Raw genomic sequence first — 12,080 nt, 5'->3', positions numbered from 1 at the left:
GATTTCGTCCGATTCCGAGAATATTTCGTTACTAGGATTTCGAAACCAAAAACAGCGAGAAAACGGAACCGGCACTTCGGCATCTTGTTAATAGGTTAGTTCCAGAAAATGCACGAATATGACATAAAGTGTGCATAAAACATGTAGATAACATCAATAATGTGGCATGGAACACAAGAAATTATCGATACGTTGGAGACGTATCAATCGCTCATGGATACACCTTAGCTGGCTCCTTGCCGTCAAGATAGTCCGCAAATTTTTTTGGGAGTTCCTGCAAAGAGATCGAGCGCCGATCGTTTGAAATTAGGGAACCCTTGAAATTAAAGGTTTTTTAGAACATGCCCATAATTAATCACATGCATCATATATGTGGGAACGCGTACGTACCTTCTTGACCAAAGGGTCTTCATAGACGACGATGAAGAACTCCTCTATGATCAATGGCGGTGTTGACGGTGGTGGTGGCAATGATGATGATCCACTTCCCCTTCCCCTTCCCCTTCCCCTTCCCTTCCGGTCCGCGTCCGAGACGTGGAAGCCATGGCAATGGATAAAGTGTATGTGAACGAAAAGAAGAGAGAGGCAGAACCTATTGACACAAGGGATGGCCGTGTGGGTGTTTATAAGGGAGAGATGACCGTTGTAGGGTTTAAACAATAAAATAAGGAGGAGATGACCGTTGTGGGGGTTTATACACAATAAATTAAGGAGGAGACGACCGTTGTGGGGGTATAGTTTATCATTTTACCGTGAAAAGTAATGCCTAAAAGGAAAGTAATGGCTACAAGAAATCGGTGATGGTTTATCGTTTTTTGCGTGAAAAGTAATGGGTACAAGAAATGGGTGATGGTGTATCATTTTTTGCGTGAAAAGTAATGGCTACACGAAATGGGTGATGGTGTATCATTTTTGTGCGTGAAAAGTAATGGCTACAACAAATCGGTGATGGTTTATCATTTTTGTGCGTGAAAAGTAATGGCTACAACAAAATCGGTGATGGTTTATCATTTTTTGCGTGAAAAGTAATGGGTACACGAAATGGGTGATGGTGTATCATTTTTGTGCGTGAAAAGTAATGGCTACAAGAAATCGGTGATGGTTTATCGTTTTTTGCGTGAAAAGTAATGGGTACAAGAAATGGGTGATGGTGTATCATTTTTTGCGTGAAAAGTAATGGCTACACGAAATGGGTGATGGTGTATCTTTTTTTGCGTGAAAAGTAATGGCTACACGAAATGGGTGATGGTGTATCATTTTTGTGCGTGAAAAGTAATGGCTACAACAAATCGGTGATGGTTTATCATTTTTGTGCGTGAAAAGTAATGGCTACAACAAAATCGGTGATGGTTTATCATTTTTTGCGTGAAAAGTAATGGGTACACGAAATGGGTGATGGTGTATCATTTTTGTGCGTGAAAAGTAATGGCTACAACAAATCGGTGATGGTTTATCATTTTTTGCGTGAAAAGTAATGCCTAAAAAGAGTTTATAATTTAGCTCGTGAAAAATAATGCAGAAAACCAAACTTTGCGTGAAGCTAACCGACGACAGAGAGAGAGAGAGGGTGGTGGCCCCGACCGAGAGAGAGATAGGGGTTATCCTGCCCGTTAGATCATACGATCAACGGTCGTCGGGCACGATCCGCGTGACATGGGCTAGACCAATCGGGGCAATGTTGGGCGTCCGTGAGAGTTTGTGAAGGGAGAGGGCAAAACTGAGTAGTATCAAGAAACCAAGGGCAAGTGAGTAGTAAACAGACTAAGGGATTCAAATATGAGATTTAAAAAATGGAAAATGCGTGTTTTGTACAATGAAACCCATCTTGGCCTACCTCAAACTATTTGCAATACAAATCTACATGAGTGTGAAAATTATGGTCTCATTCGGACAAAGTATGTTTTGGGGAAAGCTGTTTTGGGTAGGGCTTATTATGGAAAACCATGCACCTTCATAGCTACTAGGTGATTTGAGAAGTGGCAATTTGTGGTGAAACTTGATTTATCTACGATTTATCTATGATTTGAGAAGTGGAAATTTGTGGTAAAGACTCCATGAGTAAGTGCCACTCCTTTTCGGAATTTTTTGCACATTAAATAACTCATTTAACTAGTTAATCCCATTTGTTGACTCTCTGTTGACCAGCCACTTGAGGGTAAAACTGAGTATATTGCACTAGCCAGTATTAGCACTCAAGGTGAAAACCGAGCATACAAAAAATGCTAGTATATGACTCGAGGGTATACATGAGTATATCTAAATTTCCAGGGTTAGACTCGAGGACGCGTGTTGCGGTGCAGAAGTGGAAGAAGTGCCATTGTTGACGCGTGTCGCGGTGCAGACGTGGAAGACGTGCCATTGTTGACTCGGGTCGCATTTAGGACGCGTAAGCCCCTCTCTCCCTCCCTCTGGCACACAGTACGTCTCATTATCGCTCACGCACGAAACCACCCCTCTCACGTCCCATCAACTTCTCCAAAAACCCCAACCGCCGTACGAGCCCTCCCCTGCCGGCGATGGAGAAGAAGAATGCGCCGGCGGCCATCGCCCCGAGCCCGTCGCCTCCGAGCCCGTCGCCTCCGAGCCCGTCGCCGCCGAGCCCGTCGCCGCCGAGCCCGTCGCCTCCGAGGGCGGCGCATCCGAGGGCGGCGCATCCAAGCGCGGCGCCTCCGTGAACTGGGCCGGTCTCACGGCTGACGGACCACTTCACAAGATCGGCGAATGCTTATTGGCCAAAGAGGAGTACGTGGACAGCTACTCCGCTATGAGGCAAGTCTCGTAGAAATTGGCGCTCAGGTTTACTCGATCCCGACGTGCACCTGCACGAATGGATCATGCTACACCACGCCCTTCCACGCGCCGCTGAGTTAACCTTCCTCCATCTCGGCACATCCCGCTACGTCACCATAGATCTATCTGCAGTTCGTGCAAGGTTCAAATTCCTCGGCTTTTCCCGTGGCGTCACCATAGATCTTATTTTCAATCTTAGTGCTGAATGTTATCTTTTCAATATATTTTAGATTCTACTTCCTCGGCTTTTCCCGTGGCGTCATCGTGCTTGCCCGTAAGAACCCACCGCACAAGATACGGCTGCTGAACCCACTCACAAAGAAATCGAACACGATGTTTGAGGCGCAGATGCCATCTCGTTTTTCCGAAATCGATCGCTCGTTATCAAATCCCCGACTATGGTCTTCGTTGCCACACATTACCCGCCGGAAATTGGTTGGGTCGATGAGAGCACTCCAACTAAGGATATAAATGAAGATGGGGATTGGGGAGAAGGAAGATTTTCGATCAAGAACCATGGTTTCCGTTGCATTACCCCGTTCAATGGTGAACCGTATGCGTAGCTGCGTGACAATTTTGAGATCGGAAGAATAGTGTGCACCAATATACAGCTTGCAGCAGCCGCGAGCACTCGTCAAGATGGAGACACTAATTTCATTTCCAGAACTTGGACGTCGAAGTTCTACCTTGTGGAGTCGGATGGTGAGCTGCTGCTTGTGTTGTTGGTCGGCGCGGCTTTGGCGGGCAAACCATTGGTGTACCGTGTGGACACTCGGAGCCGCTCTCTCCATCCGGTCACTAACATTGGCAGTAATGCCTTCTTCGTGAATTATATCCGGTGTATCTCCGTCGACACCGCAGTGTACCCGACACTTCAACATGGCAGCATCTACTACACGGATTTGGGTTATATCGGAGCGTACTCTCATGATACAAATGCCTGGGATGAGTGGCCACTACGTGTGGATAGAATAGGATTCTACGGTTTGAGAAATGAACACAGGCCATACCGTTTGGAGGATGTATTGGCCTCACACTGCATACGGAAGGAGTTCAATGAATATTTCCTTGGGGAATTGCACGAATGGAGCGACGGAGAAATATATGAGGAGGAATGAAGAACAAATTCATTCATCCTAATCTTCTTGTTGTCCATACATTGCGTGCGTGATCTTGTATATTTTTGCAGCTTAGTTTGTCGTGAACATTAACAATGTTATTGGCTGCTTTTGGCTGCTGTATGCAGTTTACCTATGTATTATACTTAGTTTTCTGATTATGCTGCTGTGAATTTATCATATAATAGCTTCTAGATTTGCTACTAGATTTGCTGCCATATTGGGCAAAAAACGAGGGCCAAAAGGCATAAATAACCCCAGAGATTTGCTACTAGATTTGCTGCCATATTGAAGAAAGACAGAAATAGAAGCTTCTCTAGATTTGATACTAATTTGGTGAAAAAGACAGAGAGAGAAAGAGGGGAAAAGGTGCTCTTAAAAATGCCAATTTGGGCCGAGAGAGACAAAACCCAGCTCCTGCTCACGTGCAACCAAACGCTTCTCGTCCTGTCCCACGCGGTCCCTTTCTACCAGCCCCACGCGACGCGGCCCCACACGATGCGGCCCCACAGACGACGCGGCGCAACACGTCAGCCACGAACGTCCAAATAAACGGATTCCTTCCGTCTGAGCTCCTTCTGCGGGTCTTCAGACAAAGGCTAGGGTAAAACTGAGGAAAAACTAAGGGGCTGGGGAAAACTGAGCACAACTAAGGAACCGAGGGCACGAAAATAGAAATCCCTATATATATATATATATATTGTCCTAACTATCTTGTTGTGTACGCTATTATGCAGAATGAAGAAGCGGGAAATGCGAATAAGGAACATCCATGATGTTGGGTTCATTGACCCACACATCGTTAATTCATATGTGTTAGAACACCACCCCGCCGACGTGGAGGATGACCTGTGGCGGTTTATTAGAAAACAGCAACAGAAAAGTGATATTCTATTTCCTTACCATTTTGGGTGAGTGTTTCTGTCTTGAGCACATTCTATTTTGTTTACTACATGCATGGTATGTGGCTAATCGATGAGTTATGCATGATTGTGCATGTATCGTGTCCGCAGGTTCCACTGGATTCTTATGGTAATTAAAGTTCAGACCTCCTCGGTTCTCGTCCACGACTCTCCGAATATGGATCCGGCGCTTTGGGGCGACATGAGAAAAATGATGCAAAAGTAATTATTTTCATTCATTTGCGCTCTATATCGATCGGCCTATTTCGTTCATCATTTCCTAATATCAAGTAACTAATTAATAACTCTCTTGTTTATTTAATTTTCTTTGCCTCGTAGGGTTTGGAGACGGTTCGTAGATACCAAGGTCGGTGAATTCAAAAAAGAGCTACATTTTAAAATGGCAGTGCGGACGATCGGGGATATTCAGCCACCGGGGACCAATCTATGTGGATACTATGTTTGTGAGAGGATCCGGAGATACGCAATGAGCGGGCCAGAAGTGTGAGAACAACATCATGAGGAATAACCTCCGGAAGACGCTTAGTCCAGAAGCTCGCTTCCGACCACTTCAAGAGGAACTAGCTGGATGGTTGGCGAGGGAAGTCATCGATCCTAGAGGAGAACACTATTACGATGACTTAGAACTTTATATGCACCAGAATTTGTAACTAACTTGTTCAAAATTGTATATGGTCATCCGATATTGAATATATATTGTATATGGTCATCCGATATTGAATATATATTGTATATTCCTCTTGAATTCTTTTTGGTTCTAATTTCAAATTTGTTTGAAATTGTACATTCATATGCATGTATGTATACAGTACCGTAGAATATGTGAAACTCCTTCAAAATTAAAACCCAAAAGAAATAAAATAATACAAATTAAAAAGAAACCAGATTTAGGGGGAGGGGGGCTAAACCCTAAACCCTGCGGAGGCCTTTAGTCGCGGTTGGCCAGAAGAACCGCGACTAAAGGTCCTCCGCCCTGGCGCTCGCCCGCGGCCCACGTGGACGGGCCTTTAGTCGCGGTTCGTAAGGAACCGCGACTAAAGGGGGGGCCTTTAGTCGCGCTACTTTGGTCGCGGTTGCGCCACCGCGACTAATGGCAGTTGCCAACCGCGACCAAAGCCCCTTTTTCCACCAGTGCATCGTGCTAAGCTCCCAAAGGACTAGCGCACCAGAGCAGCAACCATCGCCAATGATGACAAGGAAAATAACTAGACTTGTTCTGGGTTTATCTAAAGATAACATTCTTCCACCATAGAAGCTCCATCTGCACGCTTTGCATCCTGACCATCCGATCGAATGACGTTGGCACGCTGTTAGCCATCCGTTTTCCTGATCGATTGATGCGAGCCGTCGGTGCTTGCCCCCTCCTTGCGGTGCACCCTAAGGTGGTGCAACAGTAGGGAAGGGGGTGTGGGGGTAGGTTTTCCTCTACAGTGGTACGTATCATTGGCAGACGCACCACCTAGGAGTAGACATCGGAGGAGCGATGAGCGGAGACGCGCTGCTCCATACCAAGGAGGCCCACATACGGGTCCCGGGGAGAATGCTCACATTGACGACCTCCACCTGAGAGTCATAGTAAGTGTCTAGCCCATTGAGAATGTACGAGGTGAACTCCGCATCTCGTAGTGGCTGTCCAATCGAGATGAGTGTGTCCGCCAAATTCTTGACCTTGTTGAAGAAGTGCCTAACCGCGAGGTCATATTATTTTTTTATCTCGCCAAGCTGTGTATGAAGCGCCATAGACTGTGCCGTAGACGGTGAGGTGAAACTCGTCTCTAGTGCAGCCCAAGCCTCATGAGCACTGGTAGAAAATAACACGAGACCACCGACACCCTCGATGCGTGAGGACTCCCGAGAGGATCACTTGGTCTTGCGCCATACATGGACAATGTGATGGATGAAACTGCGGTGGGCAAGGCGAGGTGCCATCAACAAAACCTCCAAATAGTGACTGCAGAGAGGAGGAATAATCTCGGGCTTGATCTTGATCAACAGGAGATGCACAAAGTAGAACCACTTCTATGGAGTAATATCAAGAGCATGAGCCTTCACGTATTGATAGTACAAACCAACAGAAGGCAGCAATGGCGAGGCGGCGAACAAAGCCTATATATAGGCATACGGAACCGGGGGAGACCCAGTAGGAGCCAGCTCATGCGGCCCAACGGCCAGGCCCACGGGAGGTTAGGCGGATGAGGCTGCAGATGGCCTACCAAGGAAGTGCCCTGCAACACCCATCCCCCCCCCACGGGAACCGTAGGAAAAGCTGGGGTGGCGTCGTAGGTTGGCGGCAGCATCGCGCCATAGCTTGGTGGAGGAGCGTCGTGAGCACCGTACGAGGATGGGTAATCACCGTAGCCGATGTGCCACCATAGGTGCAGCTGAGAGGGGCCGGAAACGTGTAGGTCACAGGAGCAGGGGTCGATGACGGATGGAGCACCGGATTGGCTAGGGCGGCAGCGGGCAACGCGGGATCAACAGCAGATGCCACATATGCCACCGGCACAAAGGCCAAAGAGTATGCTCAACTAAGTGGGGCCGATTCCATGAAGGGAAAAGCAGCGGCGGCCGATGCAGCGTTGATGGAGGACCCCGGCGTGGCGGCCTATGCAGCGGAACACACGACCGACTAGTGTGATACCATGCTATTTCTAATCATATAATACTAGCTTTATCTCTAACAAACAAATCTGAGGAACAAGTTGAACAACTGGTTGTCATATACGATCATTTATTTACCAAATGCTGTATGTCCTTGTGATGTGTACTCTATAGTTCTATACGGATTTTTATTGGGCCGTGAAGATTAAACTTAGTTTCCACGAACACCACGATTAAATCAATATATAGTATGAAACCTGCGTGTGATAGCTAATTGCAGCCTCTCTTCAGCTACAGTTTACCCGCTGGCCGCTGTTCTTTGCTCAGTACTGACAGGCACTGCAACGTGCGCGTTCTAGTAATCTAAAGGTATAATTGCTGCACCCTCATGAGGCATGGAGAGGCTATCCACGTTGAGCACGTCGCGCGCCGGGGCTGGCCGATGGCTGGTTTGCGTCTCACCAATTGGACCATGCGTCAAGATATGCTTTGCTTAGAAGGAGGGAAAAAAAACGTAGGGAGTCTCCTCCCGGTCGTCTCCCCCAATCCCCTCCTCTCTCGTCCAGGGGTATATATAATGCCCCCCACGGAGCCTCCTGGTTCGTTTGGATTCGTGGCCGTCCGATGGCCCATCCAGCGAATCTCAACCGTCCACGCATTTTAACCGGACTAGTATAAAAGGTTCAACTCATGGTGAAAACCCTAACCGCACCCGCGCCTGCCCCTCCATTCCTCATCTTCCTCGTGGGAGGCGGCGGCTGCACCTCCACGTCATTCCTCCTCCTCTTTGCTGCACCTCCGCTTCCCACCTCTCTCCTCTCGTTCCCTCCCCCCTCCTTCGTCTCTCTCTGACGGCCCTTTGTCGACCTGCGCACGAGCGTCGTGTCAGCACGAGCAGGGCGCCGTTCTTGGGCGCGGGAACCGCGTAAGGCGCGAGCTGGGCGTCATGCTTGGGCGTACGCCCCGTTTGCCCCGCCCACCGCCGCCACAAGTTGCTGGGAGGAGCCCTCCAGTGACCCGTTTCCACGCCGACCTTCAGGCTGCGTCGAGTCACGAGTCCCCACGTCGAGCACTGCTCCTCTTCGACGCTCTCGACCTCTACGTCGACCTTCAGACCTCCAACCTCTTTGGATTTGATGGTATGTTCTGGGCTAGGTCGGTGGTGTTCCTCCTCTCTCTGTCTATTTAATCCCCCAAATCTTATATGTTTATGCAAATTCTATGTATTGTGCCTACAAGTTGTTTGACAAAATTTCAAGCAGGCCATTCTCAAAATTCCAAGTAGTAAGGAGATGGAGAAGCAGCACTACAAAGATCCCAGGTTTCTCCCTCACTTTCTCACAATCTCACTTACAATTTACAGTTTACAATTTACCTAGATGTCATTTCTGCTAATATATTACAGGTGTATTGTTTGACTTTATCGTTTACTAGATTTAAGTTTGCTAGGTTTATTCCAATTCTTATAATTACTTTTTTGGAAGATTTTTTTGCTAAACCTTCCACTTTCCAATATGTGTTTGTGTAGGTCAGTCAGTCGTTGTTATTAGCAATTTGCAACCCATATTTGGATATTATCAAATCATATACTTTGAGAAATACAAACTGCAGTTATATCATACTTTTAGTTTTGAAAGCATTTATAGGAACATTTTGTATGTACTTCCTTTGCAGCGTGGGATCCAGTTAGATTAGTTCATGGCTTTATGCAGACCTAATTATTGTAATACTGCTTGCTAGGGCACAAAAATATCCATATTTTATTTGGCAGTGGTACTATGTCGATGTTTGTATTTCAATGGGAAGACACATTTATTTTGTTAAATTTGTGCATGGTAATCAGACCCGCTTTTTGTATATAGTTTTTCGTTCAAGAAAGAGGGAACTCAGTCATGCACTTTACTTGGCCAGCAATGGTGTTTTAGAATTACTATGTGATTTTATTTTACATTCCTTGTCTTCATCATGCACTAGAGAAGGAGGCGGCATACAGAGGGTATGGAGGCGGAGGAGGAGCAGACCATCACCATCGTCCTCACAGCAGGTGGAGTGCGGGCTGCAGGGAGGATCTTGAGAGGCACTCGTTCTGCTACTCTCTACTCTCTGGCGCTCATAAGGAGGCTCTCGTGCAGCCCTAGGTATACTAGGTATACGAAATCCTTAACTTGCCTCCTAACCGCAAATCTCTCCCCAGCTACACCTTTTCTGTTTTGTACTTGTGGTGTAAAGATACACCCACATACTGTAACCTCTGTTGGTAATTTGACTTCAATTTTTCTTATATGGCTTAGGATCAATGCCCACAACCTTGGATTCATAAGTTTTACGGATTGCATTCTCTGATTATATTAGATTAGATGGTTTTCTATTCGCTCATAAGGCGGCTATTTCTCAAATCAATATAGCAAGAGAGATAATCTGCTATGATGGTAACTTAACTGTATGTCATAAGCAAGCTGTTTTACAAAATTAGCATTGCTTTTCTTACATTCTTGGATTCTATGAATGAGATTGTGAACTTGGTGTTCCATTATCCATGACATGTCTGAGCCTGAGAGTAGGCTTTTCCATGCATCCGTATTATGTGAAATCAGGTTCTAATAAAAAAATGGTATCTCTGTATTTTTCTTCACAGTTTTTAATGTTGGTGATAATCGGCTCTCATGCCTTTTCTTCTCCTGTCTGTTCACAGGAAGGCTAATCGATGTTACTTTTTTTTTCTTCATACAAGATCCTTCCGTTGGTATTGTTAAATGTTACATATCATTAAATATTGCTTTGTTGATATGTGTCTTATGTCCGGGCCAGAAATTGTGTATATATGCTTATGCTTACTTGGTGTGGTTTATTGTGCAGTATTGAGTCCAAAAAATCCATGGTGTGCACCTATCTCGTGATGTTGGCAGCCTGTTAGGCAGGTACGAATGTTGGTTATGTGGCTCGACTCGCACGCAACCTATACACGTAGACAACTATAGCCTATGCAGGTGAGTCATGCAAAGATAATTCAATTTGGTGATTCTGGCCATATGCCTCATGCATGGTTACTGATGCCCGTACTCATGTCCCTTTGCAGGTTCCTTTGCTTCCTCTCTTTCTCCTCGAAGCATATCAATTTCTAATATTTTGAATGCTTTGCTTCAAGACCTGAACAGGAGGTGATTGCATTGCAATTCAAACTGATTTTGTCCAGGTTAGTACTTGGATTATCATTCCCCCCCCCCCTCAATTTTACAAGTTTGGATTATATAATTACAAGCTATGATTGTATGATATGTTATTTCTATGGTTTGAACAACCTGCCTCTTAAAACCTGCATGCTTATTAATACTTCCTTTTTTTAGAATATTCTATTTTGTAATTATGGGTTGATGCGATGAATTTGTTAGCCTGACCTACAATTTTGGTATCATGTATTTTATACATTTATTCATGATTTCAGAGTTTTAAAATCGAAAGTTTGGATTAGCCTTCTTCCACGCTTTTTTACATTGAGATTATAATCGCAGGAGAGGGTGCCAGGCTGCGCTTTTCACCAGTTCTGCCATGTTTTTTGCTCAGTCTCCTCTCTGGAGCTAAACTTTTTAAGAAAGCAATGCACTCATTTCATGCTACATAGTTTGTACTAGATATTTCTGTTTGGTTGTCCAAGTAGTATATTGAGCCTTAAGTAGCACCACAAGATAATTGTCATTACCCTCTACCAATTAAAATGGTTTTGTTTTACTCACGTTGTTTCTTTATATATTTTCTAATGATTTAACATGACCTTTTTCCTCTGTATTGTCATCATAATTTCTATTATATTTTCTTCCTGCAATTTATGTTATCTTCACTTAGGACACTTCCTTATGCATATGGTCAACGAAATGTTCCTTCAGAGGTCATCATACTCTTGGGGCGCTATTTGTTGTGTTTTTGGTTTTTTTCTTTTTGCTCTTAGGCCATGTCGATCCTATTTTCATTCCCCTGCTATGTGCTATGAAAATATGTGTTCGGGCCTCACGCCATTTTTCTCTTAGTGAGCTGCTGCATCTTCTATTTCGCTGCTTCGTTCCTATTTGCTACTTCGGTGCTTTTTCCCTAGCCAAAGCCAGGGATTTACTTTGTAGCTGAACTTAAGTTCATCAAATAACGAGGCCATTATATATTTTAATTTACACTACGGTCATAGTGATGTTAAACTCCTGTGTTCCAAAGGACGGGCCGTTGACCTTGAGATGATTTCAGTGTTTTTATTGCAAGTTCAGATATATATTTTTTTACAATGATTTTCTTTTAAAGAATTAATTAGAAAATTATTTGCTTTTTTTATTTCCAGTACTGTTTACAACTTCATAATTATATTGCTGTTGCTATTTTTTTTTACGCAGAGCATCGGCCTAAAAATTAGGCCTTTATCTCCCATCTACTCTTAGATTGAGATAGAGAAAGACCATTCGCAGAGTTGCACTTACCTTTAAAAAAAAATGAAACCGTGTCTAGGAGGAACTAGACACTTTTTGATATAGTAGAAGTGGGACTTGGCGTGACAATTCCAAAATTCGTTCCTGACAGGAATCGAACTCCGGTCGTTGGGGTGCGCCACTGCTAATTTATGCTTAGAAAGGTAACACTTTTTATTGGGTGGTATTAGTATATAATGTTA

The sequence above is a fragment of the Lolium rigidum genome, chromosome 3 (genome assembly GCF_022539505.1).
Source record: "Lolium rigidum isolate FL_2022 chromosome 3, APGP_CSIRO_Lrig_0.1, whole genome shotgun sequence".
In the NCBI taxonomy this organism is placed as follows: Eukaryota; Viridiplantae; Streptophyta; class Magnoliopsida; order Poales; family Poaceae; genus Lolium; species Lolium rigidum.
This window is presented reverse-complemented; position numbering follows the sequence as displayed.